Genomic DNA, 25,068 nt, shown 5'->3' on the forward strand with positions numbered 1-25,068 from the left:
CCCCGATGGCAGTTTGGGTCCTGGTCCCCGATGGCAGTGGAAGTGGCTTGGGGGAGGGCAGGGAGAAAAAAAGAAAAAGGGCAAGCAGGGAGACAGAAGGAAAGAAGAGAAACAGAAAAAAAAGAAAGGGAGGCAGAGAGAAAGAAAGGGCAGGGAGAGAGGAAGGAAAGTTGGGGGAGGGAATGAGGTCTGGAGGAGAGGAAGCATACAGGCTAAAAGAAGGGAAGAAAGATTGGATGCACAGTCAAAAGAAGAAAGTGCAACCAGAGACTCATGAAATCACCAGACAAGGTAGGAAAAATGATTTTATTTTAAATTTAGTGATCAAAATGTGTCTGAATTTATATCTGCTGTCTATATTTTACACTAAGGTCCCCTTTTACTAAACCGCAATAGAGGTTTTTAGCGCAGGGAGCCTATGAGTGTCGAGAGCAGCGCTGGGCATTCAGCGCAGCTCCCTGTGCTAAAAACTGCTATTGTGCTTTAGTAAAAAGGGAGGGGGTTATGTTTGTCTATTTTTGTATGGTTGTTACTGAGGTGATAGTGCATAGAGTCATCTGCTTTGACCTCTTTGAAAAACCCTGGAATAGGAATGATAATTAACATTTTCTATGCGTACAGTGTGCTTTGTGTTTTTTTTTAATTTTATTGTTGGTAGATCATTTTGACTTGGTCATTTTAAAAGTAGCTCGCAAGCCCAAAAAGTGTGGGCACCCCTTGCTCTAGAGCAGTGTTTTTCAACCTTTTTTGGGCAAAGGCACACTTGTTTCATGAAAAAAATCACGAGGCACACCACCATTAGAAAATGTTAAAAAATTTAACTCTGTGCCTATATTGACTATATATAAAGTAATTCTCTTGAATAGGAATCAAATAAACACAAAGAAAGTATTTTATAATTACTTTATTATGAAATATTAAGTAAACAGAATAGTGAAAAATTATAAAATACATTATTCAGTGCGAAACCTGGGCCTGTTTGGCTGAACACAAAGCTGATATTCTGGCTGGAATAGAAGAAAGACAACAGCTCTCAGTCTCTCTCTGTATTTGGTTTTTATAGCAATGATGCTTGAAAAGCTAATCTCACACAGATATGTAGTGGAAAATGGGAGCAATGTCAAAATAGCTTTGTTTGCCAGAAGGGGGAACTCCTTGGCGGTATCCAACCAAAAACTGTCCAAAGGTAGATCAGCAAATCATAGCTTGAAACCACGATTTTGTCTCAGTTCAGTTAGTTCCTCCTGCTCCTGTAAAGTCATGTCCTTTTCACCAACTGATGCTGAGCTATAAGGGTCTCTAACCCAGTCAAGGCATTCAGTGGAGACTGAAGAGAAATAAAATGACAACTTCTCCTCAAGAGTTTTTAAATGTTTAACTATTATCTCACACAGTGCAGCAGTGTGAACACCTTGCCATTGCTTGGTGAGTGTGAACATTTCAAGATTGCCACTTTCCACGTGTTGATGCCAGAGTTGCACCTTTGAACGGAATCCATTTATTTTATCTGTACTTGTAAGCAGGTTTTCACTTCGGCCTTGCATTCGTGTGTTCAGTTCATTCAGATGATAAAATATATCTGCCAGGTATGCCAGCCTTGCACACCACTCATCACTTGCAAGCTGCTTTGCGTAATCTGACCTCTCATTTGTCAGAAACACTTTAAGTTCCTCCCGCAGCTCATACACACGAACCAAGACCTTGCCATGCGACAACCACCGGACCTCCGTATGAAACAGCAAGGTTTTATGCTTCGCTCCCATCTCCTCACACAAAGCTGCAAATATGGGACTTTTCACGGGTCGTGACTTTACAAAGTTTACCATGCACACAACATCATCCAACACATGAACTAGGACTGCTGGTAAAGTCTTGGCTACGAGGGCCTCGCGGTGTAAAAAACAATGCGTAACAATCACATCTGGATTTCTTTCCTTCACTCTGCTTACAAAGCCTTTGGTGCGCCCGACCATGGCTGCAGCTCCATCGGTGCAGACACTTGTGCAGTTTTCCCACTTAAGTCCTCCTTTTTCAAGGTATTCTGATGTGACCTGAAAAATTTCTTCTCCTGTTGTTTTTTCTGGCAATGCCTTGCAAAAAAAGAAGTTTTCTCTAATTGCATCACCATCAACAAAACGCACATTGGCCAAGAGTTGAGCATGTCCACTGATATCAGTAGACTCGTCAAGTTGCAATGCAAATTTCTCACTGATACGGATCTTTTCCAAAACCACACTTTCGATGTCTGCAGACATGTCATTAATACGTCTGGAAATTGTGTTGTCTGAGAGAGGGACTTTGGCTATTTCCTTAGCTGCTTCAGGTCCGAGCATCTCCTCTACAATAGCTTTGCAGGTAGGAAGTATTAATGTCTCTGCCACAGTGTGCGACTTTTTTGACTTGGGTATAAGTTCAGCAACTTGATAGCTAGCTTTAAGAACTCTTTCATTTACCTTTGTGGTTTTTTTCATGAAAGTTGCCTGTTTCTCCGTGTTGTCACGCAGGCGAACAAAATAGTCCGCATTCTTGTTTTGAAGCGAAGGGTGTTTCGTTTGGAGATGGCGTTTAAGTTTGCTTGGGACCATAGCACTGTTAGCTAGCTTTTCACCACACACCACGCACAGTGGAGTTGGTTTGCTTGCATCTCCAGTGAAAGTAAATCCAACTGAAATATAGCTTTCGCTATATTGTCTTGCGCTAACCATCTTTGCTTTCTTTTGACCCCCACTCATACTTGGGCTCTCATCTGGCTCCAAATTTTGTTCAGAGTCTAGTTCTTTCCTTTTCAAAAACTTGTCCATCACTGCAGTATCTCACTGTCACTCAGGACTTACTGCGCTTGTCTCCTCCAGAAGCCGCTGTCCGTCACACTCAGCACTCTTCTGATCGATCCCCGATGAGCCGGCGGATGACAGCTCCAGATGACAGCTCTGTAAAACTAAACAAGCCAGACCAGCACAGATCAATCCTACACCGTCAATCCTAACAGAAAACCATGTCTTTCAAACACACAGAACACAGAAAACACCTTCGCCTAGTATGGAATATGTCATCACAAACTAACCCCTCACCCTTTTACAAAACTGTAGTGTGGATTTTAGCCACAGTGGTAACAGCCCTGACATTCATAGAATTCTGAGCATCAGAGCTGCTACCACCACGGCTGGCGCTGAAAACTGTGGTAATACTGCCTCCACTTTGCTAAATTTAAAATAAAATCATTTTTCCTACCTTGTCTGGTGATTTCTGGTTGTACTTTCTTCTTCTGACTGTGCATCCAATCTTTCTTCCCTTCTATCAGCCTGTATGCTTTCTCTCCTCCACACCTCATTCCCTCCCCCAACTTTTTCTTCCTCTCTCCCTGACCTTTCTTTCTTTTTTTTCTGTTTCTCTTCTTTCCTTCTGTTTCCCTGCCTGCCCCCTTTCTTTCTTTCTCCCTGCCGTTCCCCAAGCCACTGCCGCTGCCATCGGGGAACAGGACCCACCAATGGATAACAGGCCCCAAAGCCGACGCCGACACATGCTCTCCCTGATGTCAATTCTGCAATCGGAGAGGAAGTTCCGCCCAGCCAGGCAGCGATTGGCTGGCCCGAACTTCCTCTCCGACTGCAGAATTGACGTCGGGGAGAAGAAGACTTATCGGCTCGATAGATTAGATCGCTAAGACAAAGTGAGTCCTGGGTGATCGACTCACTTTGCCTTGGCGAGCTACTGGCGCCCCTGCCTTAGAACACTGCCTAGGACCCTGGGGGAGCCCGGGCCCCCTGTCAGCTCCGGGCCCCTGAATGCAGGACTGGTATTACTGCCCTGATGGCGGCCCTGCGGCACACAAGGCAACATCTCGCGGCACACTAGTGTGCCGCGGAACAGCGGTTGAAAAACACTGCTCTAGAGTATATATATTAAGGTCTCTAAGTCTGTCCCCATAGGATTTATGACAAACACCACTAACCAGTAGTGTCAGTGTTTCTCCCAAGATGGGGTTTTCCATCTTCATGGTGAACACCACTGCCAGTGTCCCTGATAAAGAGGATATTTCTGACATACTAGGAGTGACAGGACCGAGCAAGACTTACTCCTCTGGCTCCAGATGCTGCAGTATTGAGGCCTAAGCAAAGAAAATTGACCTCAGGAAATCCACAGAGAAAAAAACAACAGGAGAAACCAAGGAAACACTGTGGAGTGACAATGTTCTTTTTTTAAAATGGACTTTATTAAGAAGAGTCGAAGTTCAAAAGTACAATGGTATAGTCCACTCAAAGATAAAATAATCCACAAGGAAGACTTTTTGTTGAAACACGGACCGTGTTGGGTCCCATGCCTTCAGCGGACTAGGTCCTTTAGGTTTATTATGTGGATTATTTTATTTTCAAGTAGATTATTTTGTCTTTGAGTGTATTGTATTGTTGTGCTTTTGAACTTTGACATTTCTTAAGGTCCATTTTGGGAAGAAGAACATCGTCACTCCACAGTGGTTTTTTGGTTTCTGTGGTAGTGAGGCCTTACACACTTGAATTTGGGGGAGATGTAGTTAAATGTCTTGTGCAAAGGCAGTTGAGGAGAGGCAGTGGACTTCTTTCAAATCGTATCTCTTCTTTTTTCCATAAGAGGAACAAAGAAAAAAAAAAAAAGGCATAAAGGTAAATTTAGAAAGGCTGTCTGCATGTTTGCTTAGGAAGCCCCAGAAAGTTTAATAATTTTTTTTTCTTTCTATATATTTAAAACATATTTTGGATCAGATAGAGAGGTATGTATGTATTAGACTGATATCTTCTTTTTTGAGTTTATAATTTTTTTATGTTTAAATGATTTTTATTGGTTTTAATAAAATACACACAGCAAACCAGCATACACAGTCATTTAGAACCAAACCATCGAGAACAATTTTCCTCCCAATATCCCCCCTCCCCCCCCAACAGTCCATCTTACAATCCTGCAAAAGAAAAACAAACATCATGGCAAATATGTTAAGTATTCAGTATTCTGCTGCATGCCTGAGGCGTGAGGTCAGTCCAAAATGGTTCCCAAAACGCACAAAAACAGCGTCATGATGAGGATTCAAGATCTGGGATACTGCGGTTTTCCAAGGACGCTTGTATTATCAGAAAAGAGTGCCAGTGTTGCAGGGAAGATGCCTCAGATGTTAACCAAGCTGATAAAATGGCTTTCTTACTCAATAACATGGCTCGATCCACAAAAGCTATCATGCCCTGTGGCTTAGGGGCTACTATCTTGTAGTGTCCAAATAAAGACGCTGGGGTAGGCGTCCAAAAGTTTATAAAATTTTTTTAAACAGTTGGACTATAAGTTGTTCAGAGCAGGGACCATCTATTACACGTCAAATGTACAGCGCTGCGTACGCCTTTCAGCGCTATAGAAGTTATAAGTAGTAGTAGGATGTTTAAATCTGGAGATGATCTTAAAACTTAAAATGGGATGGTGATGCCTTTTGGAAGGCTTTGATTTCAGCGTAAGACACTTCATGGCTGCAAACACTGCACTAGGAGCATAGCAGAAAAATTGTGTGCGTACACAGAAAACAACATGAAGGAAAAGCAGGATGCTTCTCGGAGTGTAAAGCTAAACCCTTGCAGTAAGTTAAGTTCATGTTCAATGCAGAGCTGGCCATAAAATGATGACAGAGGGGAAAGGAGGCCACGTGATGCAGAGAAATGTGTTTTGCAGTTCTTCCCCCTGGGAGATGCGCAAATATTTGGCACATTTTCCCTGACTGCTCTTGTTTCAAACATGCCTCGAGGTTTAATTGCTCTGGTTTCCTGAAGGTTTAATTGAGGTGAAACTTGCAGCTCTTCTTTCTGGTAGAGTCAACCATGAGAGCAGAGCAGAGAGTTCTGTGTCAGAACAGTGGGATCCTATTAAATTGAACTCTGGGAGCAGACCAATCTCTGAAAGTTCTATAGGTTTACTGCTTTTCTGCTCTGTTGTAATGAGAGTGAATCTGGCAGAGCTGGAAAATAGACAGACTGTCCTCTGTCCTACAAGCCAAGAAGATGAACCAGAGGCACACTTTGTCTGCCAGAGGTAGTGACTGCATGCTCTAAAAGTATGTATGGAGGTGTAACAGCGCGAGCAGGGTTTGGGTTGGACCCTTGCCCACATAGCCAGACACAACCACAAACAGTAAAGGAAAACTCTTTATTAACTCAAAAGAAAAGTCCTGCCTCCTGTTAATTTCACAGGGTCAGGCATACAAGGAACAGTCTTTTTGTTCAAAAGGTGTGAGATGGACCTGTGGCTGACGGGACCCAAGACATGGACTATGCCTTGTGACTGCCACACCCCAAACACAGTCTTGCAACAGTTTTCCTTCAGTCAGGCAACAAGGTCTGGTCCCAGGTAGACCTTAGAACAAGTTTCGCAGGTGATAGCAAAAGAATGGTTGGTTTACATCAGCCAAACAAAGTGGTTATAGTTAAGGCGCATATGGGAATCACCTCTTTCTTCTTCTCCCCTGGACCTCCTTAATCTAGCTCTGGTCATGCCTCTTATACTTCCTGGCAGCTGCTTCCCCACCTTCACCTTCCTATGTCACTTCCCCCTAAGGAGGTGGTTCTGACATTGTATCCAGCAGGAGTAGTGGGCCGCTGTTATTTAATATATTCATAAATGATCTAGAAACAGGGACGAAGTGCGAAATAATAAAATTTGCAGACAACGCAAAACTATTTAGTGGAGCTCGGACTAAAGAGGACTGCGAAGAATTGCAAAGGGACTTGAACAAACTAGGGGAATGGGCGACGATATGGCAGATGAAGTTCAACGTTGAGAAATGTAAAGTATTACATGTGGGAAACAGAAACCCGAGGTACAACTATACAATGGGAGGGATGTTATTAAATGAGAGTACCCAAGAAAGGGACTTGAGGGTAATGGTGGACATGACAATGAAGCCGACAGCACAGTGTGCAGCGGCCGCTAAGAAGGCAAACAATGCTAGGCATAATCAAGAAGGGTATTACAACCAGAACGAAAGAAGTTATCCTGCCATTGTATTTGGCGATGGTGCGTCTGCATCTGAAGTACTGTGTCCAATATTGGTCGCCGTACCTTAAGAAGGACATAGCGTTACTTGAGAGGGTTCAGAGGAGAATGATGCATCTGATAAAGGGGATGGAAAACCTTTCATACGCTGAGAGATTGGAGAAACTGGGTCTCTTTTCCCTGGAGAAGAGGAGACTTAGAGGGGATATGATAGAGACTTACAAGATCATCAAGGGCATAGAGAGAGTAGAGAGGGACAGATTCTTCAAACTTTCAAATAATAAAAGAACAAGAGGGCATTCAGAAAAGTTGAAAGGGGACAGATTCAAAACGAATGCTAGGAAGTTCTTCTTTACCCAACGTGTGGTGAACACCTGGAATGCGCTTCCAGAGAGCACAATAGGGCAGAGTACGGTACTGGGGTTCAAGAAAGGATTGGACAATTTCCTGCTGGAAAAGAGGATAGAGGGGTATAGATAGAGGATTACTGCACAGGTCCTGGACCTGTTGGGCCGCCGCATGAGCGGACTGCTGGGCACGATGGACCTCAGGTCTGACCCAGCAGAGGCATTGCTTATGTCCTTTAAACTTTGCACCAAGCTTTCAGTGGGAAAAAGGGGGTGGAGCCAAGGTAAGCCTATAAAAACAATCACGGATTTTGTTTTTAAATCTCCGCACTCGTTTTAATTGTTAGATTGTGGAAAAGTTGGGATATCCCTTGTGGGGGGGACTGGGTGGGTATGGGTGATGACCCGTCAATAGCGCACAGGATATTGGCACACCGCCAATCCCGCCTCAACATTTGCGTGCAGGACAAATGCGTGCTGCTGTTTTCAGGCCTTTCCTTTTGCGCTCTGAGAGGGTGTGTGGGGGGAACCCCCCCACTAGACTTGCAACTCCTCACGCTCCCGCTGGGAGGGAGAGTGGGGAGGAGAACCTCCCACTATACTGAAAACTCCCGAAGAGCGAAAACGGGAAGGAGAACGGGAGTTTTCAATGTACTGGTGGGATCCCCCAACCCCCCCTAACGGGATCGTGAGGAGTTGTAAGTGTAGTGGGGGGGTTCCCCACCACACCCCCTTCTCAGAGCACAAATGGGAAGGCCTCAAACCGGCGGAAGCGGCGGTGTGCATTTATCCTGTTTGCAAATATCAGGGTGGGATTGTCAGCGCGCCAATGTTCTGCATGCTTTCGATGGTGTACTGATATGGTTGAGATCAGGAAAGGGCTGCACTGTTGCTGCAGCATTTACTCTTTTTTTTTTTTTTTTTTTTTTTATAAATTTTAACTGTGGACAGTGCTGGTATCTACATGTATCTGCAGGTGGCATGAGTACAGCTGCACTACCATTGATGCACGGAATTCAGGTTCATCTGGGAAGTGTCTGCCCTATACGCTAAATGCAGAGCAGATGCTGGATATACTCTCTGCTTGTACTGCACAGACCTTGCACCAGCGCCCACCACCTCAGGTTATTAAGGTGTGATAAGTGGAAAAACTTAATTGCACTTTAGTAAAAGGGCCTTTTAGATCCTATGGAACTTGAGAAATGTGAATGGGAAGCTTTGTTAAGGAAAGACCTTAAATCTAGAAGTCAATGGATATCTACAAATGGAGGATGCAGTTCTAACATTGTAGATGCACTGGAGGAGATTTTGTATTCTGCTAAGTGTTGAAAAAAGATGCCAGTTCTGGGCAGAGAGGTAGAAATTTATTATAAAGAACAAAATTACTGAACATTTTGACAAGCATTGTTTAATGGGACAGTCTTGAAATGGATTCAGCCATGAAAGTTTTGCCAAATTAATTTCTTACCTTTTTTAAAGGCATGAATAATAAATGTGAATAAAGATGAGCCAATTAGATTATCTAGATTTTCAGAAAGCTTTTGACAAAATCCCTTATGAGATTTTGCATAAAGTTCAAACTCCTCATACTGATTTACTCGTACAAGTATATTCACTCTGCAGCTCTTCAATATCTCTTCTCTTTTATCTCTCCCTATACTCTGCCCTAGGAACTCTGTTAGACAAGTCTCTCTTGTTTGTACCCCTCTCCTCTACTGCCAGCTCCCGACTCTCGACTTTGTCCATTCTGCTTTGCTACACTGTATGTGTGGCACAACCTACTTGTCTCAGTACATCAGGCTCCGTATCTGACTGTGTTAAATCCAGGCTGAAAACCCACTTTTTTGATGCTGCGTTTTAAGTCCCAACCCTACCAATTGGTAAATCACCATATTTGTTTATTATTCTATTTATAATCCTCTACCCTCTCTACCCTTTGTATTTCCCCAGCTTATATTGATTCACCATTTTGTCCATTGTGTCATAACATAAGAACAGCCTTACTGGGTCAGACCAATGGTCCATCAAGTCTAGTAGCCCATTCTCATGGTGGCCAATCCAGGTCCCTAGTACCTGGCCAAAACCCAAGGAGTAGCAATATAGCACAGTTACTTACCGTAACAGGTGTTATCCAGGGACAGCAGGCAGATATTCTTAACACATGGGTGACGTCACCGACGGAGCCCTCGGTACGGACCTTTTAACTAGAAGTTTCTAGTTGGCCGCACCGCGCGTGCGCGAGTGCCTTCCCGCCCGACGGAGGAGTGCGTGGTCCCCAGTTAGGATAAGCCAGCTAAGAAGCCAACCCGGGGAGGTGGGTGGGACTTAAGAATATCTGCCTGCTGTCCCTGGATAACACCTGTTACGGTAAGTAACTGTGCTTTATCCCAGGACAAGCAGGCAGCATATTCTTAACACATGGGTGACCTCCAAGCTAACAAAGAGGGAGGAGGGATGGTTGGCCATTAGGAAAATAAATTTTGTAACACAGATTGGCCGAAGTGTCCATCCCGTCTGGAGAACGCATCCAGACAGTAGTGAGTAGTGAACGTGTGAACTGAGGACCAAGTGGCCGCCTTGCAGATTTCCTCGATGGGCGTGGAACGGAGGAAAGCCACAGAAGCAGCCATAGCTCGGACTCTGTGGGCCGTGACAGATCCTTCCAGAGAGAGACCGGCCCGAGCATAACAGAAGGCAATACAGGCAGCAAGCCAATTTGAAAGTGTCCGTTTGGAGACAGGACGGCCCAAACGGTTGGGATCGAAAGACAAAAAGAGCTGAGGGGATGTTCGGTGAGCTCTGGTACGATCAAGGTAGTAAGCAAGGGCACGCTTACAATCCAGCGTGTGCAACGCCTGTTCTCCAGGATGCGAGTGAGGCTTAGGGAAGAAGACGGGAAGCACAATGGACTGGTTGAGGTGAAAAGCTGAGACCACCTTGGGAAGGAATTTAGGGTGGGTACGCAGAACAACCTTGTCATGGTGAAAAACAGTGAACGGTGGGTCGGCAACCAGTGCATGCAGTTCGCTAACCCTCCTGGCAGAGGTGATGGCAATTAGGAAAAGCACCTTCCAGGTAAGAAGCCTGAATGAAGCTGTGGCAAGAGGCTCAAACGGAGGTTTCATGAGAGCAGAGAGAACCACATTCAGGTCCCAGACGACGGGAGGAGGCTTGAGAGGCGGTTTGATGTTGAAGAGCCCTCTCATAAATCTTGAAACCAGAGGATGAGCCGTGAGGGGTTTTCCGAGAATAGGCTCGTGAAACGCAGTGATGGCACTGAGGTGGACTCTGATGGAGGTGGTTTTGAGGCCAGCGTTGGACAGCGAGAGCAAATATTCCAAGACAGTTTCCACCGCCAAAGAGGTGGGTTCTTGCTGATGCCGGAGACACCACGAGGAGAATCTGGTCCACTTCTGATGGTAACATTGGAGAGTGGCCGGTTTCCTGGAGGCGTCCAAAATGAGGCGGACCGGTTGAGATAGATTCTCCGGAGAGGTCAGCCCGAGAGAAACCAAGCTGTCAGGTGGAGGGAAGACAGGTTGGGATGTAGTAGAGACTGATTCTGCTGTGTAAGTAGAGTAGGAAACACAGGAAGAGGAATGGGCTCCCTGGAGCTGAGTTGAAGCAGAAGGGAGAACCAGTGTTGACGAGGCCACCGAGGGGCGATGAGGATCATGGTGGCATTGTCCTTGCGGAGTTTGGACAAGGTCCGCAACATCAAAGGAAGTGGAGGGAAGGCATAGAGGAACCGATCCCTCCAGTTGAGCAGGAATGCATCCGGGGCCAGACGGTGAGGAGAGAAGAGTCTGGAACAGAATTGGGGCAGCTGATGGTTGTGAGGTGCTGCAAAGAGGTCCACCTGCGGAGTGCCCCATCGAGCAAAGATGGAGAGTAGAGTCGGAGGGTCCAACGTCCACTCGTGAGGTTGAAGGATGCGGCTGAGATTGTCGGCCAGAGAGTTCTGTTCGCCCTGGATATAGACCGCCCTGAGAAAGAGATTGCGGTCCGTGGCCCAGGTCCAGATGCGCAGAGCCTCCAGACAAAGGGGGCGAGATCCGGTGCCGCCTTGCTTGTTTATGTAGTACATGGCGACTTGATTGTCTGTGCATAGGAGGAGGACTTGAGGACAGAGAAGATGTTGGAAAGCCTTGAGGGCGTAGAACATGGCTCTGAGTTCCAGGAAATTGATGTGATGACGACGCTCCTGTGGGGTCCAAAGTCCCTGGGTGCGTAGATCTCCCAGGTGAGCTCCCCACGCGTAGGGGGACGCATCTGTGGTGATGATCATAGAGTGGGGGGGCAGATGGAAAAGAAGACCCCTGGAAAGATTTGAGGAGTTCAACCACCATTGGAGAGATTGCTGAAGAGATGATGTCACAGAGATGGGATGAGAAAGAAGATCCGTAGTCTGTGACCACTGGTTGGCGAGCGTCCACTGAGGTGTACGAAGGTGGAGACGAGCCAGAGGAAGGACATGCACTGTCGAGGCCATGTGACCCAGGAGGACCATCATCTGTCGAGCAGGAATGGAGGGATGCATGAGTACCTGACGGCAGAGATGGAGCAGGGTCTGCTTGCGATCGGAGGGGAGAAAAGCCCTCATTAGCGTGGTGTCCAGAACTGCTCCAATGAATTGAAGTCGCTGGGTGGGAAGCAGATGCGACTTGGGGTAGTTGATCTCGAACCCCAGGAGGTGGAGGAGAGAGATGGTGTGATGAGTAGCCTGTAGCACAAGTGGAGACGTAGGTGCTTTCACCAACCAATCGTCCAAATAGGGGAACACCTGGAGGTTGTGAGACCTGAGGAAGGCCGCTACCACTATAAGGCACTTGGTGAAGACCCTGGGTGAGGAGGCGAGGCCGAACGGTAGCACCTTGTACTGATAGTGGTGGTGCAGTACCTGGAACCGCAGGTAGCGGCGAGAATGTTGATTGATGGAGATGTGAGTGTAGGCCTCTTTGAGGTCCAGGGAACATAGCCAGTCGTGTTGAGAAAGAAGAGGGTAGAGCGTGGCAAGGGAGAGCATTCTGAACTTCTCCTTGACCAGACACTTGTTGAGGTCCCTGAGATCGAGAATGGGACGGAGGTCTCCCGTCTTTTTGGGTACCAGGAAGTAGCGGGAGTAGAATCCCTGCCCCCTTTGATCTGGAGGTACTTCTTCGATGGCATTGAGAAGGAGGAGGGATTGAACCTCCCTCAGGAGGAGGGGGGTTTGAGATGAGTTTGAAGCAGACTCTACGGGAAGGTTGTCCGGAGGCAGAGTCTGGAAGTTGAGAGAGTAGCCGTGGCGGATGATGTTGAGGACCCACTGGTCCGACGTGATGACTTCCCAACGGCTTGAGAAAATGGTGAGACGACCCCCGATAGGCTGTGGAAGAGGCAGCGAGGGTGGATGACTGGCTATGCCCTGGAGAGAAGAGTCAAAAGGGCTGAGATTGTTTAGCAGGCTGAGGAGGCTTGGAGGGTTGAGTGGCCTGAGACCGAGCCTGGGCATGGTGCTGCTGTTGACGGGGTCGCCGAGATTGTTGGGGAGGCGGATTGAGTGGCCTGGCTGAGAACCTCCGCTGGTAAGATGATTGAGGCCGATAGGGTCGAGCAGGCGGAGCCTTCTTTTTCGGCTTGATCAGGGTGTCCCACCTGGTCTCATGGGCAGAGAGTTTCTGAGTGGTGGAATCCAGTGACTCTCCAAAAAGCTCATCCCCGAGACAGGGGGCGTTGGCCAGGCGGTCCTGGTGGTTGATGTCCAGGTCGGAGACTCTGAGCCAGGCCAAGCGACGCATGGCTACAGCCATGGCAGAGGCCCGAGAGGTGAGCTCGAAGGAGTCGTATATCGAGCGGACCATATACTTGCGCATTTGGAGAAGGCCAGATATGTGCTGCTGGAATAGCGGGACCTTGCGCTCAGGTAGGTACTTCTGGAGGGCAGACAGCTGCTGGACCAAGTGTTTGAGATAAAAGGAAAAATGGAAGGAATAGTTGTTTGCCCTGTTGGCAAGCATGGCATTTTGGTAAAGTCTCTTGCCAAACTTGTCCATGGTCTTACCTTCTCTGCCAGGAGGGGTAGAGGCATAGACACTGGAGCCCTGAGTCTTTTTTAAGGTGGATTCCACCAGAAGGGACTCATGGGGCAATTGAGATTTGTCGAATCCTGGAATAGGGATGACACGGTAAAGGTTGTCCAGTTTACGGGGAGCTCCCGGTACCGTGAGGGGATTTTCCAAGTTTTTGTAGAATGTCTCCCGTAAGATGTCATGTACGGGAAGCTTGAGGAACTCTTTAGGAGGTTGCTCAAAGTCTAAGGCTTCTAAAAAGGCTTGGGACTTTTTGGAGTCAGATTCAAGGGGAAGTGACAGAGCAGCAGACATTTCCCTCAGAAATTTAGAAAAAGAGGATTGCTCAGGTTTAGAGGTGGCATCAGGTGCCGATGGTTCCTCATCAGATGAGGAGGGATCCTCCTCGGTACCGAGAGGAGTCTCCTCCCATAAATCAGGATCCCTGACCTCTGGTGCGTGTCGGGACACCGGGGTGGAGGGTGCGGTGTGGCGAGTCTTGGACAAAGATTTACCAGAGCGCACCGAAACGGTACCAGGGGAGGACGATCGGCGTCGTTCTCGGTCCCGAGAAGAGTGCCGTACCGCCTGGTGCCGAGTAGGATCCACTGTGGGTTGAGAATGAACCACAGGATCATCAGGAAGTTGTTGGGCCGAAAGGATCGGCATCGAGGTGTTTACCGGTACCGAAGGAGTGGACACCGGGGGCTCGGTGCGGGGCTCGGGCCGGTCTGGTACCGGAAGGAGCGGTGCCAGGATAGAGGGTAGCAGTTGTTCAAGCTGTTTCTTCAACTGCTCCTGAAGCTGAGTTTGTAGAATGGCCGAAATACGGTCATCTAGGGGTGGCATCGGAACCGCTTTCTTTTTCTTCGGTTCCTTGGATGCCGCTCCACGCCCCGGCGATGAGGAGGCCGATGACGAGGCACTCACCGTTATCGGGGCGGAGCGTTTACGGGACCGGTGCGATGCCGGTATGGACGGTGTCGTCACCGTAGCTGGAGGGCGCTCGAGGGAAGAGGAAGGCTTCTTAGCCGGCTTACCTGGCGCCAGTGGCGCCGATGCGGGATCGGTCGGTGTCGAGCTTGACGGTGCCGATTTCTGCGGTACCGCCGTTGAAGGTGATGAATCCATCGCCGACTCGGAGCCGAAGAGCAGGGTTTGCTGGATTCTTCGGTTTTTAAGAGTACGTTTTTGTAAAGTGGCACAGCGGGTGCAGGAATCTGCCCGATGCTCCGGACCCAGGCACTGCAAACACCAATTGTGTGGGTCAGAAACGGAGATCGGGCGTGCACACCGCTGGCACTTCTTAAAACCGACCTGCGGGGGCATGAAGGGGAAGATAGCCTCCGCAAAATCGAAGTCCGAGGCCTGTATAATGGCAACAGGCCCCGCCGGGGCAAAAACGAAAGAAACAAGAAAAATCAAAGTTTTTTTTTTTTTTTTGCAATTCAAAGAAAAAGGAAACCCGAAGGTAGAGGAAGAAAAATTTAGAACAAAAGCGCGAGCGGGAAGGCAAAAAGTGATTTCAACGGCCGTTGAAAAAATACACGCGTCTTCTTCGCTCCGCGGAAACGAAGAAACTGGGGACCACGCACTCCTCCGTCGGGCGGGAAGGCACTCGCGCACGCGCGGTGCGGCCAACTAGAAACTTCTAGTTAAAAGGTCCGTACCGAGGGCTCCGTCGGTGACGTCACCCATGTGTTAAGAATATGCTGCCTGCTTGTCCTGGGATAATCCATGTTACCATTCCAGGGCAAGCAGTGGCTTCCCTCATGTCTTTCTCAATAACAGACTATGGACTTTTCCTCCAGGAACTTCCCAAACCTTTCTTAAAACCAGCTATGCTATCCGCTCTTACCACAACCTCTGGCAATGCATTCCAGAGCTTAACTGTTCTCTGAGTGAAAAAAACAATTCCTCCAATTGGTTTTAAAAGTATTTACCTGTAACTTCATCGAGTGTCCCCTAGTCTTTGTAATTTTTGACGGAGCGAAAAATCGATCCACTTGTACCTGTTTTACTCCACTCAGGATTTTCTAGACTTAAATCATCTCCCCTCAGCCGTCTCTTTTCCAAGCTGAAGAGCCCTAAATGTTTTAGTCTTTCCTCATACTTGGTTGCTCTTCTTTGAACCTTTTCTAGCACCACTATATGTTGAGATAAGGAGACCAGAATTGAACGCAATAATCCAGATGAAGTCACACCATGGAGCGATATAGGGGCATTATAACATTCTTAGTCTTGTTAACCATCCCTTTTTAAAAATAATTCCCAGCATTCTGTTTGCTTTCTTGGCCGCCGCTGCACATTGGGCAGAAGGTTTCATCGTATTATACCAAACAAACTTGAAAATACCAAACAAAAATAAACAAATAAGCAAAACAGAAACATTCCTTCCGGGTTGTGTGCACAATGAAAAACTGTTTGGGGCAGCAGAGCCCTCAGTGATGTAGGTGGACCCTAGCATCCGGTAATTGTGATTCAGGTTATTCTTACCAATGTTCATCAATTTTCATTTGTCAACATTACATTTCATCTGCCATTTGGATACCTAGTCTTCCAATTTCCTAAGGTCCGCCTGCAATTTTTCACAATCCGCATGCGTTTTAACAACTTTGAACTGTTTAGTGTCATCTGCAAATTTAATCACTTCACTTGTCCCAATTTCTAGATCATTTATAAATAAGTTAAATAGCACCGGTCCCAGTACAGACCCCTGTGGCACTCCACTGTTTACTCTCCTCCAGTGAGAAAAATGAACATTTAATCCTACCCTCTGTTTTCTAATCCACAACTGAACTTTGCCACCTATCCCATGACACTTCAATTTTCCCAGGAGCCTCTCGTGAGGAACTTTATCAAAAACTTTCTGAGAATCTAGATACACTATATCAACCGGTTCACCTTTATCCACATGTTTATTCACATCTTCAAAGAAGTTAAACAAATTTGTGAGGCAAGATCTCCCTCGGCTGAACCCATGATGACTCTCTCTCTGTCTCATAAAATCATGTTTGTCTACGTGTTCCACAATTTTATTTTTTTTATAATTGTTTCTATCATTTTGTCCAGTAACAAAGTGAGGCTTACTGGTCTGTAATTTCCCAGATCTCCCCTGGAGCCTTTTTTAAAAATCAGTATAACCTTGGTCACCCTCCAATCTTCAGGTACTACAGACGATTTTAGGGATAGGTTACAGATCACTAACAGCAGATCAGCAATTTCATATTTGAGCTCTTTTAGTACCCTGGGATGTTTACCATCTGGTCCAGGCGATTTATCACTTTTTAACTTGTCAATTTGGTCAGTACATCTTCCAGATTCACCGAGATTTCTTTCAGTTCCTCCGAGATTTCTTTCAGTTCATCACCTTTGAAAACCATTTCTGGTTCTGGTAGAACCCTTACATCTTCTTTCGTAAAGACCGAAGCATAGAATTCATTCAGTCTTTCCGCTATGGTCTTATCCTCCCTGAATGCTCCTTTTGCTCCTTGATCATCCAACGCTCCCACAGATTCCCTCAAAGGTTTTCTGCTTCTGATGTACCTAAAAAAATTGCTATGAGTTTTTGCCTTTTTTGCAAGTTTCTCTTCATATTCTTTCTTGTCTGTCTTTATCAATGCTTTGCATCTAACTTGCCAGTGCTTGTGTTTCTTCTTATTTTCTTCATTCAAATCCTTTTTCCATTCTTTATAGAATTTATTTTGGCTCTAATAGCCTTTTTCACTTCACCTTTTAATCATTGCCGGCTCTCATTTCCTCCTCTTTCCACCTTTGCTGATATGTGAAATACATCTGGTCTGGGCTTCCACGATAACATTCACCCCTTGTTTACAGTCCTAACCTTTGCAACTGATCCTTTTAGCTTTTTTTAACCATTTTCCTCATTTTATCATAGTCGCTCTTTTGAAAATTAAAGGCCCCTACAGTAGATTTCTTTTGCGATGTTACTCCCCGGTATCAGCTCAAATTTAATCACGTTATGATCAGTGTTTCCCAGTGGACCCAACACAGTTAACTCCTGTACTATGTCTTGCATTCCACTAAGGATCAAATCGCTGAAAAGCGCTGGGGAGAACACTGGGGAGCCTGGGCCCCCTGTCAGCTCCGGGCCCCTGAATGCAGGACTGGTAGTACTGCCCTGATGGCGGCCCTGTTCCCCTGGGTTTGGGCGAGGCTATATTATAAAATCCAAATAACACCCTCGGTTGCGGAAGCCATCGCCTTCCCCAAAGCGATGTGGTATATAGGCCAAGATGTCTCCAAAACTGTTGGATTGCAGGGCAGGCCCAAAACATGTGACTCAAAGATGCGTGAGCCTGATTGCATTTCGGGCAAGAATGCAATGCAGTAATCCCCATCCGGGCTGCACGTTCCGGTGGAATGTAAAGTCTAAGAACAATTTTCAATTGCATTTCCCAGTGAGTAATATTGGGTGACATCTTCTGAATGTTCTTCAGGACCCGTTGTAACTGTTGAGCAGTCAACTGGCAATGCAAGTCCTCAGCCCACGCTGTCGCTAATATATCCAGATTCGTACTCGGTTGGCAATCCCGGATCCCCACAATATGAAATCGTAGAGGAATCCTCTGTTGGGCTGAAAGGCTGAAGAGTTCTGAAAGCGCCTCCCTGCAGACTTCAGTAAGGGCAGCCACTGGGAGGGACTGAACATAGTGACGGATCTGGTAATAGGCGAAGAGATCATTAGCCTGTAGGTCAAAAGTTCGTTGCAGCTCGGCAAATGTGACCAGGCTCCCCTCCTCCGAAAACAGGTGAAAAAGATATTGTAGACCTTGTGCTTGCCACCTAAGAAAGGTGGCATTTTGCATGCCCGGCTGGAAAACTCCATTGCCCAGTATAGGCAAATATAAAGACACCCTAGAAGACAATTTGGCTGTTTTACAGACCCATCTCCATGTTCTTCTGGCCGGCGTAAAAATGGGGTAATGAGACACCAAAGGATGCATCCTCGGATCCGCCACATGTAGAAAATAGCTCACATGGAACTGAGCCAGCAAAGATAACTCCAGTGGTGTAGCAGAAAAATCAGATGTTCCTCTAAACCAATCATTTATATGTCTCATCTGACAAGCCATAGCATACCAACGTACATTTAATAAACCATAGCCCCCCCTATCCCTGGGCAGACACATCCGTAGCAAGGGCATACGTGGTCGCTTACCACCCCATAGAAAACACTTTAGCTCTTTCGTTAAACGAATGTTATGGGCATGGGACAGCAGCAGAGGTAAAACCTGAAAGCGATATAACCATATGGGAAAGAGCACCATATTAAAAAGGGCTACCCGGCCCGCCACCGATAAGGGAAAAGTGGACCAGTTCTGTAGATGTTGTGAGGTGTCTTGAAGCAATGGGGTGATATTGCTGGAGTACAGGGTCGTAAGGTCTCGGGGGATTTGTACCCCCAAATAGCGAATTGAAGTCTGAGCCCACGTAAATGGGAAGTGACCACTCCATGTCTGTTGTAGTGTCATGAGGCTAGCTAGGGCCATAGATTTCTGGTAGCTCAACATAAATCCCAAATAAAAGTTGAATTCGTCAAGCGCTTGCAATAAATATCGAACAGAGTGAGCGGAGTCAGTTAGCAAAAATAATAGGTCATCTGCAAAGGCCAACACTTTGAGTGAATGAGTCCCGAAGTCCACACCCACTATGTCGGGGTCCTGAGACACTGTGCGAAGAAAGGGTTCGAGGTACAATAGAAATAAGAGGGGTGACAGGGGACAGCCCTGTCGAGTTCCCCTCTCAATAGGTATTGGGTCAGTAATAATGTCATTGACAAGTAGTCTTGCTGTTGGAGTGGAATATAAAGTGCGTAATGCCGAGGCGAACCAGCCAGATATCCCCATACAATTTAGCACTTCAAAGAGGTACGTCCAATTGACCTGGTCGAACGCCTGTGCTGCATCCAAACTGAGTAGAAGCATAGGAGTGTGATGAAATTGCATGTGCGCTAAGGCTATCAATGCTTTACGTACGTTGTGTACTGCTTGTCTACCCTGTACAAAGCCAACTTGTGTGGATGCAATCACATCGGGGAGAAGGGTCGCTAATCTATCAGCTAAGATTTTGGACAGAATTTTGATGTCTACATTCAGCAAAGAAATTGGGCGATAGGACTCGGGAGCAGAACTGCCTTTGCCAGGCTTCAATATCAACGTGATTAAAGCCTCATTCGCTTCTCCTGGGAAATGTTCATCCTGGATTATCTGGGAGTAATAGTCCCTTAAAAAAGGACTAAGCTGCCCTGAGAGCAGTTTATAAAATTCTGCTGTAAAGCCATCCGGCCCTGGAGCCGAAAAATTTTGTTGATTGTGGATAGCTTTATGTAGTTCTTTAAGAAACCTAACATCCGAGTCAGAGAGCGGCTGTAAACCGGAATCTGTGAAATAGTCCTTGCATCGAGAGAGGAGTGTGGGAGCCCTGCTCCGCCCCCCTCCCGACACAGGAAAGCAGCCTTTAAAAACAGAAAACTTCCTCGGAGGTGCCTGCCTTCGTTTCTCAGCCCCTGCATCGAGAGAGGAGTGTGGGAGCCCTGCTCCGCCCCCCTCCCGACACAGGAAAGCAGCCTTTAAAAACAGAAAACTTCTTCGGAGGTGCCTGCCTTCGTTTCTCAGCCCCTGCATCGAGAGAGGAGTGTGGGAGCCCTGCTCCGCCCCCCTCCCGACACAGGAAAGCAGCCTTTAAAAACAGAAAACTTCCTCGGAGGTGCCTGCCTTCGTTTCTCAGCCCCTGCATCGAGAGAGGAGTGTGGGAGCCCTGCTCCGCCCCCCTCCCGACACAGGAAAGCAGCCTTTAAAAACAGAAAACTTCCTCGGAGGTGCCTGCCTTCGTTTCTCAGCCCCTGCATCGAGAGAGGAGTGTGGGAGCCCTGCTCCGCCCCCCTCCCGACACAGGAAAGCAGCCTTTAAAAACAGAAAACTTCTTCGGAGGTGCCTGCCTTCGTTTCTCAGCCCCTGCATCGAGAGAGGAGTGTGGGAGCCCTGCTCCGCCCCCCTCCCGACACATGAAAGCAGCCTTTAAAAACAGAAAACTTCCTCGGAGGTGCCTGCCTTCGTTTCTCAGCCCCTGCATCGAGAGAGGAGTGTGGGAGCCCTGCTCCGCCCCCCTCCCGACACAGGAAAGCAGCCTTTAAAAACAGAAAACTTCCTCGGAGGTGCCTGCCTTCGTTTCTCAGCCCCTGCATCGAGAGAGGAGTGTGGGAGCCCTGCTCCGCCCCCCTCCCGACACAGGAAAGCAGCCTTTAAAAACAGAAAACTTCTTCGGAGGTGCCTGCCTTCGTTTCTCAGCCCCTGCATCGAGAGAGGAGTGTGGGAGCCCTGCTCCGCCCCCCTCCCGACACAGGAAAGCAGCCTTTAAAAACAGAAAACTTCCTCGGAGGTGCCTGCCTTCGTTTCTCAGCCCCTGCATCGAGAGAGGAGTGTGGGAGCCCTGCTCCGCCCCCCTCCCGACACAGGAAAGCAGCCTTTAAAAACAGAAAACTTCCTCGGAGGTGCCTGCCTTCGTTTCTCAGCCCCTGCATCGAGAGAGGAGTGTGGGAGCCCTGCTCTGCCCCCCTCCCGACACAGGAAAGCAGCCTTTAAAAACAGAAAACTTCCTCGGAGGTGCCTGCCTTCGTTTCTCAGCCCCTGCATCGAGAGAGGAGTGTGGGAGCCCTGCTCCGCCCCCCTCCCGACACAGGAAAGCAGCCTTTAAAAACAGAAAACTTCTTCGGAGGTGCCTGCCTTCGTTTCTCAGCCCCTGCATCGAGAGAGGAGTGTGGGAGCCCTGCTCCGTCCCCCTCCCGACACAGGAAAGCAGCCTTTAAAAACAGAAAACTTCCTCGGAGGTGCCTGCCTTCTTTTCTCAGCCCCTGCATCGAGAGAGGAGTGTGGGAGCCCTGCTCCGCCCCCCTCCCGACACAGGAAAGCAGCCTTTAAAAACAGAAAACTTCCTCGGAGGTGCCTGCCTTCGTTTCTCAGCCCCTGCATCGAGAGAGGAGTGTGGGAGCCCTGCTCCGCCCCCCTCCCGACACAGGAAAGCAGCCTTTAAAAACAGAAAACTTCCTCGGAGGTGCCTGCCTTCGTTTCTCAGCCCCTGCATCGAGAGAGGAGTGTGGGAGCCCTGCTCCGCCCCCCTCCCGACACAGGAAAGCAGCCTTTAAAAACAGAAAACTTCCTCGGAGGTGCCTGCCTTCGTTTCTCAGCCCCTGCATCGAGAGAGGAGTGTGGGAGCCCTGCTCCGCCCCCCTCCCGACACAGGAAAGCAGCCTTTAAAAACAGAAAACTTCCTCGGAGGTGCCTGCCTTCGTTTCTCAGCCCCTGCATCGAGAGAGGAGTGTGGGAGCCCTGCTCCGCCCCCCTCCCGACACAGGAAAGCAGCCTTTAAAAACAGAAAACTTCCTCGGAGGTGCCTGCCTTCGTTTCTCAGCCCCTGCATCGAGAGAGGAGTGTGGGAGCCCTGCTCCGCCCCCCTCCCGACACAGGAAAGCAGCCTTTAAAAACAGAAAACTTCTTCGGAGGTGCCTGCCTTCGTTTCTCAGCCCCTGCATCGAGAGAGGAGTGTGGGAGCCCTGCTCCGCCCCCCTCCCGACACAGGAAAGCAGACCTCTATTGTTTATTTAAAGACCACTGTTATCTCTCACACAAGCTACATGCTCTTTAACAAGCACAACAGCATACACGACCTACACAACTACTATAACTAGTAACAATAATTTACTCAATCCTCTTTAACTTAACTGATTGCTCTCTGACTCCTTCCTTTTCTGTCTCCCAGCTTTCTCTCCTCTACTTGCTCCTTCAGCTGCCCAATAATAACATTTCAACTCCAAGCTCCTGATCTAATTCTATAAAAACTGACTCCCACCAAACTTTAACTCACCAATAGAACCAAACCGAGTTTCCCCTGATAGTGAGTTTCCCCTGAATCCCTCCGTCCTAACGCCCCAAACCCCCTCTTGCCATGCCACCAACTATCCAGGCCACCACCTTCCCCGCCCCTCCCCCCACCACTTTACAAACCACCCTCCCGCCCATTCCCACTCCCACCACTCCCACTACACTTCTTACAACACTATACTTTACCATCCCCATTATTACAGGCCAAGGCAGATACGGTGATATCTCCCCCCAACCAAAAAAAAGCCGTTCCAGAAACCCTGCCAACCTCATCCCCATTCTTCCCTCTCCACAAACCCCCTCTCACAACACACTCAAATTGGCACTCATCAATGCAAGATCAGTCAACAACAAATCCTTCCTCCTACATGACCTCATTTGCGACAAGACTTGGGACGCCCTCATGATCACCGAAACCTGGCTCCAAGACAACGAGGGGATAACGCTAGGCGAACTATGTCCCCCAGGCTACCAGGCTCTAACCTGCTCGCGTACCTCTGGAAAAGGAGGTGGAGTGACTTCCATTATCAAAACCTCCGCCACACCAAAACTAATAAACTCCATCAACATTCCCTCCCTAGAAGCTATTGCGTTCACATTAGGCCACAAACAAAAAACCGCCCTCATACTCCTCTACAGATCCCCCAACTCCCCAGCAGATACCCTAGAAACCCTCCTCGAATTCATCACTGAACTAACCATCTCACACAAACACATGACAATCCTAGGAGATTTCAATTTCCCAGACTACCCCAACACCTCAGGACAAATTGACAACTTCCTCTCCTCCCTCTCCGACCTAGGATTCCACCAAACTATAACCACCCCCACTCACTCAGCAGGCAACATCTTAGACTTGCTTTTCACCCTCAGAGACCCAACGACAAAACCCCAGCAAACCTACACCTCCACACCTGTCCCATGGTCAGACCACCACCTCATTGAATTCGAACTCCCACTCGATACTGCCCCAATCCCACGTAAAGATCCCACCCCCCCCACCCTACGTAAACTTCCTAACTCGGTCAACCCTCAAGATATGGCCGCAGGTATTCGCACCCTAAACGAATCTTATACCCAACATCCCCTATCAATTGACCTGGCAGCCGCCACATGGCACTCTAACATCCAATCCCTCTATAATAACCTGGTCCAGACAAAAACAACCCAAACAATCACCAACAAAGCACCTGCTCCCTGGTACACTAATGACCTCCGATCTATAAAACGATCCCTGAGGAAAGCAGAAAGGATCTGGGCCAAACATCCGAACATTGAAACCAAAACCCACTGGAAAAACATATCCACCACATACAAAGCTGCCATTCTAGAAGCAAAAAAGACCTACTACTCTCGTCTCCTACAACAAGCCCCTTCCAGATCAAAACAACTATTCACCCTCACCAACCATCTCTTCACCAACGCCCAAAGGAATAATCAAATCAACCAAACAGAACTCGATAGCGAAACTCTCTCGGACTTCTTCCAGTCCAAAATACAAAACATCCGAGCTAACCTCGACCTCAACACCAAACCCACTCCTACTCAGCTCCAACCAACTCCATATACCCCCCCTTCCGCCTCTCTCTCCCAATTTCAGCTAGCCACTCATGCGGAGGTCCTCGAAACCCTGAGAGAACTCAAACCCTCCAACACCATCCTCGACCCCTGCCCGTCCAGCCTCCTGCTGGCTGCCGGAGACGCCATGGCAGAATCCATCCTCCCCATCATTAACACCTCTCTAACTACTGGAACTGTCCCCCTCAGCTGGAAATCAGCCATTATCAAGCCCACTCTCAAAAAACCATCCCTTGATCCTAATGAACCTGGCAACTATCGCCCAGTCTCCAACCTCCCAATTGTCTCCAAACTCCTTGAACGAATTGTACTCCACCGCCTACACCCTTTCATTGAAGAACAAGCTGCCCTATCCCCAGTCCAATCTGGCTTCCGTAAGGGCCACAGCACAGAATCAGTTCTCATTGATATCATCGACGACAGCTGGTCAATACTGGACAAAGGCAACGACGCCCTACTAGTCCTACTTGACCTTAGCGCTGCCTTCGACACAGTTGACCATCACCTACTCACATCTAGGCTCCACGACCTCGGAATCAAAGACACAGCCCTCCAATGGATCACCTCCTTCCTGCACCAAAGGACCCAAACAGTCCTACTAGGGACACATAAATCTAACCCTAAGCCTATCAAATATGGCGTTCCTCAAGGCGCCCTTCTATCCCCCCTTCTATTCAATCTCTACATCAAACCCGTCATCGATATAGCGCAAAAATATAAAATCAAAATCCACTCTTATGCAGATGACATCCAGCTGCTCCTCCCCTTAGGCGAAAATCGGCCATCCCAAATTGCTAACCTCGAACTCTGCCTCACTGACATGAAAACTTGGATGTCAAACAACAAGCTTCAACTTAACGCATCCAAAACCGAACTCCTATGGATCAGAAACAAAAACACCAAATACCTACGACCTACACTAACATGGGATTCCACTCGACTAACGGCAGCAGATCAAGTTCGCAGCCTGGGAGTAACCCTAGACGGACACCTATCCTTATCCAACCACATATCCCAAGTAGTCTCCACCTCCTTCTACTACCTTCGCCAACTGAAAAGGATCAAACCCTACATCTCCAAACCAGACCTCGCCCAACTCCTATACGCATATGTCCTCTCCAGAATGGATTATTGTAACTCGCTATTTAACGGACTAACCAAAAATAATATCAGACGCCTCCAACGGGTCCA

General features: G+C 47.9%; 1 protein-coding gene across 6 annotated transcripts in view; it reads left to right on the top strand.

Annotated features, from left to right (window-relative positions):
- Positions 1–25,068, top strand: part of TBCE (tubulin folding cofactor E) — a 434,765-nt gene that overhangs the window by 356,174 nt on the left and 53,523 nt on the right. The window lies entirely within an intron of this gene.

The sequence above is a fragment of the Geotrypetes seraphini genome, chromosome 3 (genome assembly GCF_902459505.1).
Source record: "Geotrypetes seraphini chromosome 3, aGeoSer1.1, whole genome shotgun sequence".
In the NCBI taxonomy this organism is placed as follows: Eukaryota; Metazoa; Chordata; class Amphibia; order Gymnophiona; family Dermophiidae; genus Geotrypetes; species Geotrypetes seraphini.